Source organism: Cicer arietinum, chromosome 1 (genome assembly GCF_000331145.2).
Source record: "Cicer arietinum cultivar CDC Frontier isolate Library 1 chromosome 1, Cicar.CDCFrontier_v2.0, whole genome shotgun sequence".
Taxonomy (NCBI): Eukaryota; Viridiplantae; Streptophyta; class Magnoliopsida; order Fabales; family Fabaceae; genus Cicer; species Cicer arietinum.
Genome location: NC_021160.2, coordinates 26,295,787 through 26,307,110, shown reverse-complemented (window position 1 = coordinate 26,307,110; position 11,324 = coordinate 26,295,787).

Genomic DNA, 11,324 nt, shown 5'->3' with positions numbered 1-11,324 from the left:
CAAAACACACATAAGTAAACAAGACATTAAGAGATTCCCCATTTTTAATTCTCATTTAACTTAAACCAGGGCGTAGTCTCTCACGGACAAACCCTTGTGCAGTCTCTCACGGACAAACACAATTCACCAAGGAACGTAAGTCGTAAACGTAGTGTGGTGGTGAGCAACTTTCCCTTCTATCCCTTTGCGAAACGAAGCTTAGATCTAGGTGAAACGGGAAGGTTTGTGTTTGGCGGTTTTGAAATCCCTAACACCGTTTTTCTTCGTTTTCAAATCAAAGAGGAAGAGTGAAGTTGAGTAATCTTCTCTTTCACACTCACCAAACCTTGGGTTTATGTTTCGAAGCAAAAGAAAGAACCGAAAACGAAAAATGGAAGGAGGGAGAAGAAGGGTTCTCGCGTTAACAGAGGAAGAGGATGGAAAATCTCAATTTCTTTCCTTTGTTTTTCCTTCTTTCCTTTATATATCATTTCTTTCTTTTTCTCTCCAAACCAACATACATACATATATGTATATATATATATATATATATATATACATATATACATATTAATTGTAACTTAACAAATATCTATATATTTATTAAAATTACCATTTCACCCGTAACCCATTAAATTCTCCGTAAAGGATTTCACCGCACTTAATTTAATTTATTTATCGACGAGTAATTCTAATCGGCATCGAAATGTCTTTTGATCATATAAATTCCAAAATATTATTAACTTTGGCTAAAAAGCCTCCGAGCCAAAATCCAAAATACACAAAAATACATAAAGTGTACTTTAAAATTATGGGTCTTACATTAATCGTTCTTCGTTTTTTTGCACAACTCCAGCTGCAGTGCATCTCTTCTGAAATGGCTTATAATTCTTTTCCAAATCTCTCTAGCTACATTCAAGACTCAAGATTGAGAGTGTACCATCCAAGAACGTTCTCTGCTTTACATAAAAAACCAAGAACGTTCTCCGTTTACTATTTTCATAACCAAGATCAATCTTGAGTTATTTTCTTAAGTTTTAACATGAATTTTTAAAAGGTGCATTTTCAATTCAAACCCCCCTTTCTTGTAAATCGACATTGTTGTAAAAATTAGTCTAGTAAAAATAAAATGACCAAAATCCAAATCCATTGAGACTTATGCAATTATCTGATAAATTGCATTTCCTAAGAACAAAAATTGATTAGAATAAATTTATTAAAGACAAAAAGGCGCAAATGCTTAATCCATTCAGACTAACACACTTATTGGAAGAACTTCTTGGATAAGAACCAAAACGTACTACAATAAACCTAGTGAAGATAAAAATGAACATCTTAATCTATAGACATTTATGCACTTATTGAACAAACTACGTTGCTTACAAATCAAATTGGATTAGAATAAATCAATTAAAGACAAAAATAACGAAAATTTTAATCTATTGAGTCTTATGCATTTATTAAGCGAACTACATTCGCTAACAAACCAAAATGGATTAGGTTAATCTTAATAAAGACAAAAATGCCCAAATTCTTATTCCATTAAAACTAACGCACTTATTGGATGAACTACATTGATTACAAACCAAAATGGACTAGAATAAACTTACTAAAAACCAAAATGAGCTAAAATCCCAATGCAATGATATTTATGCACTAATTGACCGAACTAGATTGACTAATAACCAAATTGATTATAATAAACCTAGTAAAGACCAAAATGACTTAAAATCTTAATCCATTGTGACAAACACACTTATGGAAAAACTATACTAGCTAAGATAAAAACTGGACTAGAATAAACCTATTAATGACAAAAATGACCAGAATCTTAATTGATTGAGACTTATGCACTTATTCAATGAACTAAATTGGATAAGAACCAAAATTAAATAGAATAAACCAATTAAAGTCCAAAATCTTAATCCATTGAGATTAACGAACTTATAGGATGATCTAAATTGATAATGCATGGGCTAGAATAAACCTAGTCAAGTCCAATTTTACCCAAAATTTAATCCATTGAGACTAACACAGTTATTGGAAGAACTATGTTGGATAAGAACCAAAACGTACTAGAATAAACTTAGTAAGGAAAAAAATGACCAAAATATTAATAAACTGAATAGAATAAACCTATTAAAGTCAATAGTTACCAAAAACTTAATTCATAGAGTGTAACACACTTATTGGAAGTTCCTCAAACATACCACCATTCTTGAAGGAGGATCGGACTATTACTTTTGGAAAAACAAAATGCAGTTGTTCTTAAAGTCTCAAGACACAAGAATGTGGCGCATCATTAAGAATGGAGATTTCACACCAAGGGTTGATCAAAATGACTCAAACTCTGCCTTGAAAAGAGAAGCAGACTGGACAGCAGATGATAGAGCTAAGGTACTTTTAAATTCTAAAGCCCAATTATTCTTATCATATGCTTTAAGCAGGGAAGAAAGTGAAAGGGTAGATGAATGCACAACTGCAAAAGAAGTTTGGGATACATTACAAACTCATCATGAAGGAACAAGCCATGTCAAAGAAACAAGAATAGACATTGGTATAAGGAAATTCGAAATGCAAGAAGGAGAAACTATTGATGAATGTACTCAAGATTCACTACAATAGTAAACGAAATGCGTTCTCTTGGCAAAGCTTACACAGTGCAAGAAAGATTAAGAAAAATCATGAGGTGCCTTCCAATCATTTGGAGACCAATGGTAATTGCTATAAGTCAAGCCAAGAACCTTGAATCACTGTCTCTGGAAGAATTACTTGGAACATTAAGAGCACATGAAGTACTGTTACAAGAAGACAAACCAGTCAAGAAAGGATAGGCAATAGCACTAAAAGCTTCTCAAGACAAAATCACAGTACAATTAGAGGAAGAACCGGAAGAAAATGAACAGGAAGATGCTGATGAAATTGCGCTTCTTACTAGAAGAATATAGAGAATGATGAGAAGAAGAGATCAAATCAAGAAGGGATTTCAAAAAAAAATTCCTAAAACAGAGGTTGACAAGAGTCAAGTTACATGCTTTGGATGCAACAAATTAGGACATTACAAAGCAGAATGCCCCTCAAACAGAAATCCACCAAAACGATTTCCTTTCAAAAAGAAATCAATGATGGCAACATGGGATGATTCAGAAGAAGAAGAAGAAGAAGAAGAAGAAGAAGAAGAAGAAGAAGAAGAAGAAGAAGAAGAAGAAGAAGAAGAAGAAGAAGAAGAAGAAGAAGAAGAAGAAGAAGAAGCCAACATATGCTTAATGGCAAAAACAAAAGAAGAAGAAGAAGAGGTATATTGGATAAGAACCAAAACGCACTAGAAAAAACTTAGTAAGGACAAAAATGACCAAAATATTAATACACTGAATAGAATAAACCTATTAAAGTCAATAGTTACCAAAAACTTAATTCATAGAGTGTAACACACTTATTGGAAGAACTAGATTGGCTAAGCACCAAAGCTAACGCACTTATTGGACGAACTACATTGATTACAAACCAAAATGGACTAGAATAAACTTACTAAAAACCAAAATGACCTAAAATCCCAATGCGATGAGATTTATGCACTAATTGACCGAACTAGATTGACTAATAACCAAGTTGATTATAATAAACCTAGTAAAGACCAAAATGACTTAAAATCTTAATCCATTGTGACAAACACACTTATGGAAAAAACTATACTAGCTAAGATAAAAACTGGACTAGAATAAACCTAATAATGACAAAAATGACCAGAATCTTAATTGATTGTGACTTATGCACTTATTCAACGAACTAAATTGGCTAAGAACCAAAATTAAATAGAATAAACCAATTAAAGTCCAAAATCTTAATCCATTGAGATTAACAAACTTATAGGATGATCTAAATTGATAATGCATGGACTAGAATAAACCTAGTCAAGTCCAATTTTACCCAAAATTTAATCCATTGAGACTAACACAGTTATTGGAAGAACTATATTGGATAAGAACCAAAACGCACTAGAAAAAACTTAGTAAGGACAAAAATGACCAAAATATTAATACACTGAATAGAATAAACCTATTAAAGTCAATAGTTACCAAAAACTTAATTCATAGAGTGTAACACACTTATTGGAAGAACTAGATTGGCTAAGCACCAAAGCTACTAGAACATATCTAGAAAACTAAAAAATGACCAAAGTTTTAATCCAGTAAGACTTATGCACTTATTGGACGAACTACATTGCCTAAGAACATAAATAGATTAGAATAAACCTATTAAAGACAAAAATGACAAAAATCATAATCCATTTAGACTAACAAAATTATTGGAAGAACTCCATTGACTATGAATTAAAATGGACTAGAATAAACCTAGTATATTCAAAAGTGTCCAAAATTTTAATCCATTGAGACTAATACATTTGTTGAACGAACTATATAGGCTAAAAATATAAATGGATTAGAGTAAACCTATTAAAGACAAAGATGACAAACATCTTAATCCATTGAGACTAAGGAACCTATTGGAAGAACTTCGTTGTCTAAAAACTAAAATAGACTAGAATAAACTTAGTAAATTCAAAAGAGACCAAAATCTTAATCCATTGATACTTGTGAACTTATTCGATGAACTACATTGGCCAAGAACCGATGAAAGACAAAATTGACAAAAATCGTAATGCTTAGACGAAAGAACTTATTGGAGAACTACATTGGCTAAGAACCAAAATGGAATAGAATAAACCTTGTTAAGTCAAAAGTAACCAAACTCTTAATCCATTATGGACTAGAATAAACCTAGTATAGTCAAAAGTGACAAAAATCTTAATCCATTGAGACTAATGAATTTGTCTGATGTTGAGACTATTTGTAGCATCCCGCTTTTTCGAGACGTTAACTAACGAAATTCTAAACGTAAAGATACAAATTCATTTTTTTTTTAAATAAGATTGTCTTAAATATTCATTTGCTTTAAAACCAATTAATAACTTTTTCATTTGTATTTTAAAAAATAATGAATCAAAGTATTTCTGATTACAAAAAGTAAATTTAATAAGTTAAACAAAAGAAACTCCTAAAGCCAATACTCTTGATGTTGTGCTACCCAAAAATAAATCCTAGTTGGTCATAACTTTGGACGCTTGTGGAAAACTCTTCCAGCAAGTCTAGAACCAGTACAAAAGTATCTCAGAGCTTCAAACTGCATGCTATTGTGTTTCCTCGCATTTCTCCTACTAGGTTGGACGCGACATTATTCGCTCAAGTAACATTATATGTGACGTCCTGTCAAATGTAAGGGTCATCTCTAAATAACAAACACGGAGCAAATAGACATGCATATATAGTTGTTACATGAAAAATATAATTAAATCTTGTACTTCATTTAACAGTTTAAATCACAAAGCACCATAGATACAAATCAACCAAAATGCACAAATCCTATATTTTAGACTATATGTCAATGCATGATTCTGGAATATCACCTCATGTAGAGCAAAGGGTCCCACCATTGGACAATGTCCCACTATTGGACGAATGCTCTTCAGAGTTTCATGTTCAGTATTTTTATGAATCACGTTGTCTTTTCAAGGAACTGTGGTCACGTACTAGCGATTAGGTACATGTCGTCACGTACTCGTGACTAGGTTCAGGCCACCAATGCATGCATGGATGTCATCATCTTAGTTAGTAACAAAATAGATCACTCAACCAGAGCGTCCAAACCCATTTAACCTTGTCCTAAACCAACCTGATTTAGACACAAAGTCACCACATTAAATAACCATCTGATGCCAATCAAAATATGTAAATCGCTTAATTTCATAAATCACTCATAAACATGCAATTCATATAACACACATATTTTGAAGATAACACACAAACATAACTAATATATAACATTACAGTGCATTTATATTACATATAATTCAAATAGGAAAGTGAGTGGAGTGATGTACTTACCGTTATGAGTGTCGTTATAAGGTTCCTAAGCAACGGTCTTTGCTCCAAATACGTTACACCTTCAAAAATTAATTTACTACTCAGTTAGTGTCACAACTCATCTTATCCCTAATTCCTATTCAAGGTTTGGTGTTGGCTTAAGGTTTTAAGACACACCATTTCTTTATATTTTTAAAAGATATCAATTCTCTCAAATTAGCAAGCACACAAACAAGTAACAATAAAAAGAGATTTGAGTCTATATTTTGCACAAGTCTCTTAATGCAAATTCAATAAAATCAGGAAAGATGTCATTTTTCAAATATTTCTTTTGGACCTAATTTCTAATATAAGAAACATCAAGGATCCCTAAGACTTCCTTAGTTCACTTCCAAAAATTTAATAATAAAATTTAACGACACTTCAACACAAATTTCATTTTAATTATTACAAAACAAATTAACAACTCTATTATAAAATTATTTTTATTTTATAAATCAGCACAACATCCATACAATTGTCTCATAAAAAATCATAACTATAAGCTTCTAAAAGAAATAACTATAATAGAAACTCTCAACACATTTATTATTTTTAGGAAAAAATTATTATTTTTAACATCAATAAGGTTAATAAAAAGTTTCTTCAACACTCAAACTATCACCACATAAAATTTTGCCCAAATAAAAATTAAGTTTGTCACCAATAACTACTTCTATTGATTAAAACACGATCAAGTCTTTATAACGACTTTTACCAGATAAAATTAATTTATGACATAGATAAATATTTTCTCTAATCAAAATTGGTTTTTATATCAATATCATAAGAAAATCAATAACACTTCTAAGAAAATAAATTGCATATCACAATTTTACTTTTAAAACTACAAAGTATTTCTTACACAATAATAATAATATCAAACACCATTTTCAAAATTATCCATCATTATAAAGCCATTTACTAAAATCAGTTGTTGACTAGTAACAACAATAACAACTCATAAAGCCATTTACTAAAATCAGTTTTTGACTAGTAACAACAATAACAACGTTACCATAAGAATCAATTTGTTTTTCCAGAAGATCAAGAATGGATTTTTTTCTATAAACAATGAAACATGATTTGATAAAGTTAATATGATCGTACTTAAAGAGTTCTTACTTGAGGGGATGAATCAATAACTCCTTTGGGGTTTTCTTGAATTTCTTCCTTTTTCTCTCCTAAGCCCTTTATTTTTCTTTTTTATTCTTGTATCTTCATTGTGAACGGGAGGCGTCAGTTTGTTTTTCTAACATGAACTTGTTGTTTTCAACCTAAGCCCATTAAGACCTTAAATATGTTAGTACAAAGGCGCACCTTAGGGGGGGCGAGGTGAATTAGGTGTTTAGAAATTTTATAGTTTTTAGAAGTGGATTATTTTTCTGATTAGGATTAGTATATGAAAAAATGTAAATGACAGAAAAAGAAAGAACACAACAGTTTATCCTAGTTCCCCTTACAACCAAGGGTACATCATGTCCTCTTGTACACCATAAGAGATTTTCCACTATTTGTTAGAATAAATACAAGTCTAACTCTAAGACTTGTGTTACAAACTTCTAACAATCACCCTAAGATAACACACCACTATCCTAGTTTACAATACTTGAAGATTGTACACCACTTTCCTCAATTTACATAATAACTTGAATGGTTTTACAATAATGACTTTGACTAAAATGAAGAGTGTATAACAATTGAGTACAATGATAACAGTTTAATATAATTTCAAGTACAATAGAAAACATTTCTAAGTGATATGACAATGTAAAATATGTACTTGAAATATGAAAGTAAGACATTGAATAATTTAAAATATGTACTTGCAGTTGTATTCGGCTAAAACATGAGTGTAGTTGAATACACCTCTATAATGTTGATTTGTATTTGAAAATTTCAAGCTTGATTCGAATACACATCCTTGTAGTCGAATACATATGTCTGAATTTTGCCACTGACTTGGTTTTGTATTCGGCTACATGATGTTGTAGTTGAATACAAAACTGCTGTTTTAACTACTGACTAAGTATTTGTATTTGGCTACAACATCTTGTGGTCGAATATAGATATGTAGTTTTTGCTACTAACTTGAGTATGTATTCGGATACAATATGCTATAGTCGAGTACAACTTTGATTTTTGTCAAAAACTTGATTTTCAAACATTTTTCATGCATTTTGACATTTTGAAAATTCTTTTGATGCATATGCTAAAATGGAAGGTTCTCATGTGCATTTGAAATATAATTATATTAGATTGCATCATGTACCTTACATTATAAGACTTCCAGCATTTTGATGATAGTTGACTTGATTGTTGACTTCTTTTTAAGCTTGCAACTTGATCACTTTCCTTGGTCTTTGTCTTCATAAAAACATAAGTATTTTACATTATCCCCCTTTTTGATGATGACAAAACCTTGTTATTGTTGAAATTTCAAAGCGTTGATCGTTTTGATTTTTCTCCCCCTTGATGCATGCTTACTCCCCCTTTGATCTTGAGGTCATGCCATCATATTTTGAAAGTTTGAAAATCTATATATTCTTTAACAACAACATCATACAATTTTCTTCCCCTTTTGACATGATCATAAAGGAAGAAAAACAACAGATAAATATTTCAAGCATACAAAGTATATAGGGATTAAAAAACATCACACAAGATAGGGAATATAACATCAAAAGTATAGTTAAAAGTTAAACATGGTTTAAGTCATACATCAACAATGTGACGAATTTAAACAAAATGTTTGACAAAGCATTTAAAGAAAACAACAAAAATTATAGTAGCTAACTACATATCATCAGCCGGTGGGAGGTGAAGGAGGTCAATCTTGACAGACAAGCCATTTAGTTCATGCAACATGTGGTTTATGTGGTTTGGAATCCGTTGTTGATGGAGATGTCTATAGTCTGAAATTGTGTCGTGATGAAGGTTTGCAGGGAGTTGAGCTTGTCCATCAACATGTGATTTGGGACTTGATCACCGTCTGATGTCGTTTCTTCTGTGTCTTCTTCATCTTGGGTAGCCGTAGATGATTGGCCAAGATAGCCTTTGTCAACATAGGCCTGAAGTTGCTCGTGTTGGTTGGTACGACCTCGTAATAATCGGAATATATCAGAATGTATCAGTTCTTTATGAAATTAAATCAATTTCATACACACAGCGGAAATTAAATTGTGGCATAGAAGATTAGCAAGTTTTATTAGATTGATATGAGATTAATCAAGATGCATACAAGTCAAATTATCAGATTAAACAATATTACTTATCACAGAATATGTTTAACATGCATCTAACATTAATCACATATACAGATATATCAAGATAGTAAATCAAAGGAGTTAAGGGTTAGAGAAGATTGCACCAAGAATTTATACTGGTTCAGTTGTCAACTTGACAACCTACATCCAGTCCTGAAAATCCAAACGGATTTCAGATTTTCTTCTCCAATAGAAAGAATCAAATTACAGATTGTCCAGTTTCCTCCCCGAAACCTATCTATCTTAATGATCTCTTTCCTATTGATCACTCTCTGATCCTTGTAGATACTCAGCAATCTAACACAGAATCAAAGTCCGACTCTTTCTTGTTGAGCACTCTCACCCAAGAAAGTAGCCACCAGTTTCTAGCTGGCTTTCTATCAACCCTTTGATCCTTGTAGACAATCGGCAGCCTAACACAAAATCAAAGTACGACTCTTTCTTGTTGAGACCTCTCACCCAAGAAAGTAGCCACCAGTTTCTAGCTGGATTTTCAACGTTCGTTTTGGTTCAAAGATTTATTACAGAAAGAATAAAAGACGTAAAACAAAAGAGTCTTCAATCTTTATAAATGTTGCTCTTCACAAATCTGGATATTCATGGATTGTTCTTGAGCACATTATCATTTCTCTTAGATTGTCAACAAACTGTATTGAGATCTGTAATCACAATTATGAAGTTGTTAGTTTGTTGCCATGAACCGTTTTTGAGAGCATAAGAGAAATTATGAAAGATATGAAAAAGTTATGTAAAAGTTCTTAGAAGTTATGAGAATAAAGATTGAAAGACATCTTATATAGTTTCTGAAAAACCAACTACGAAATCGATTTCCCAATCGATTTTGTAAAGTTATAAAATGAGCTAAATCGATTTGCCAATCGATTATCGCGATCTTGGTTTTCTTTAATCTTGAAACTATACAAGCTAATCGATTTACCAATCGATTCTTTAAAACAACACTTTTCAGCAGAACATGTCCAGACCTGTCGAAATCGATTGCCTAATCGATTTCTGGGAAACTGTTTTAATAAAACTATTTTCAATCGATTACTCAATCGATTTGCCAAACTTCAGAGTTCACTGTGTTTTCAACAAGTTTATTTCAATCGATTTGCCAATCGATTGTTTTCAAAACAGTGGCTCAGGTTTTTGATGTCAATCGATTTGTCAATCGATGTGATTCAAAATAGTGATTCAGTTTTAATATCAATCGATTTGCCAATCGATTGTTTTCAAAACAGTGGCTCAGCTATTTGATATCAATCGACTTGTCAATCGCTTTGGTGTCATGTTCCTGAAAAGTTTTTACCTGGTGTTTAGTTCAATCGATTTGCCAATCGATTGCAACCAAACTTTATCAAAATTAAAGTGTTAACAATAGATTGTCCAATCGATTGTATTTGTCACAGGTGAGGTTATTTTTCAAATGATACTTTGTCAATCGATTTGCCAATCGATTTCCTCAGCACTGGAGTGCCACTGTGACTCATCCAATCGATTTACCAATCGATGTGTTACCATCAGGTTTGATTTGTGAAATGTTCAATCGATTTACCAATCGATTACTCTCCAAATCAGAGGCTACTGACTTGTGCAGTTTTCATTTTTAATTGATCTAATCGATTGCCTAATCGATTGCACATTCACAAACACTTAAGATTTCCTTACACCCTTGTTATGAAATCGATTTCCCAATCGATTTACATATTCAGAATTCAACTTTTGTTGATTTCTTGTGTTCCAAGCAATTTGATCCAAGTGTGTAGGGTTTGATTATGGTTCCTGAAATCTTGCTCAATTCAAATATTAGATTTATCATGCATTGTATGAACATTGTTGAATTATTAATTATGTCAAAATTAGGAATCAAAGGATCAAAATCCAACAATCTCCCCCTTTTTGGCATAATTGACAATTCATACAATTGTAACTTGAGCATATCAAACCATTTCAAAATCATACCAAAGAAACCAATTCATAGCATTAAATATGTACCAATACAGATCATCAGAGCATGTGTCAAAATGTATCAAATCAGCATTACATTATTAAGTATCAGAGCAAAAACAAACAACATCAGATGCTCCCCCTTAATAATGCAACAACAAACATATTATCA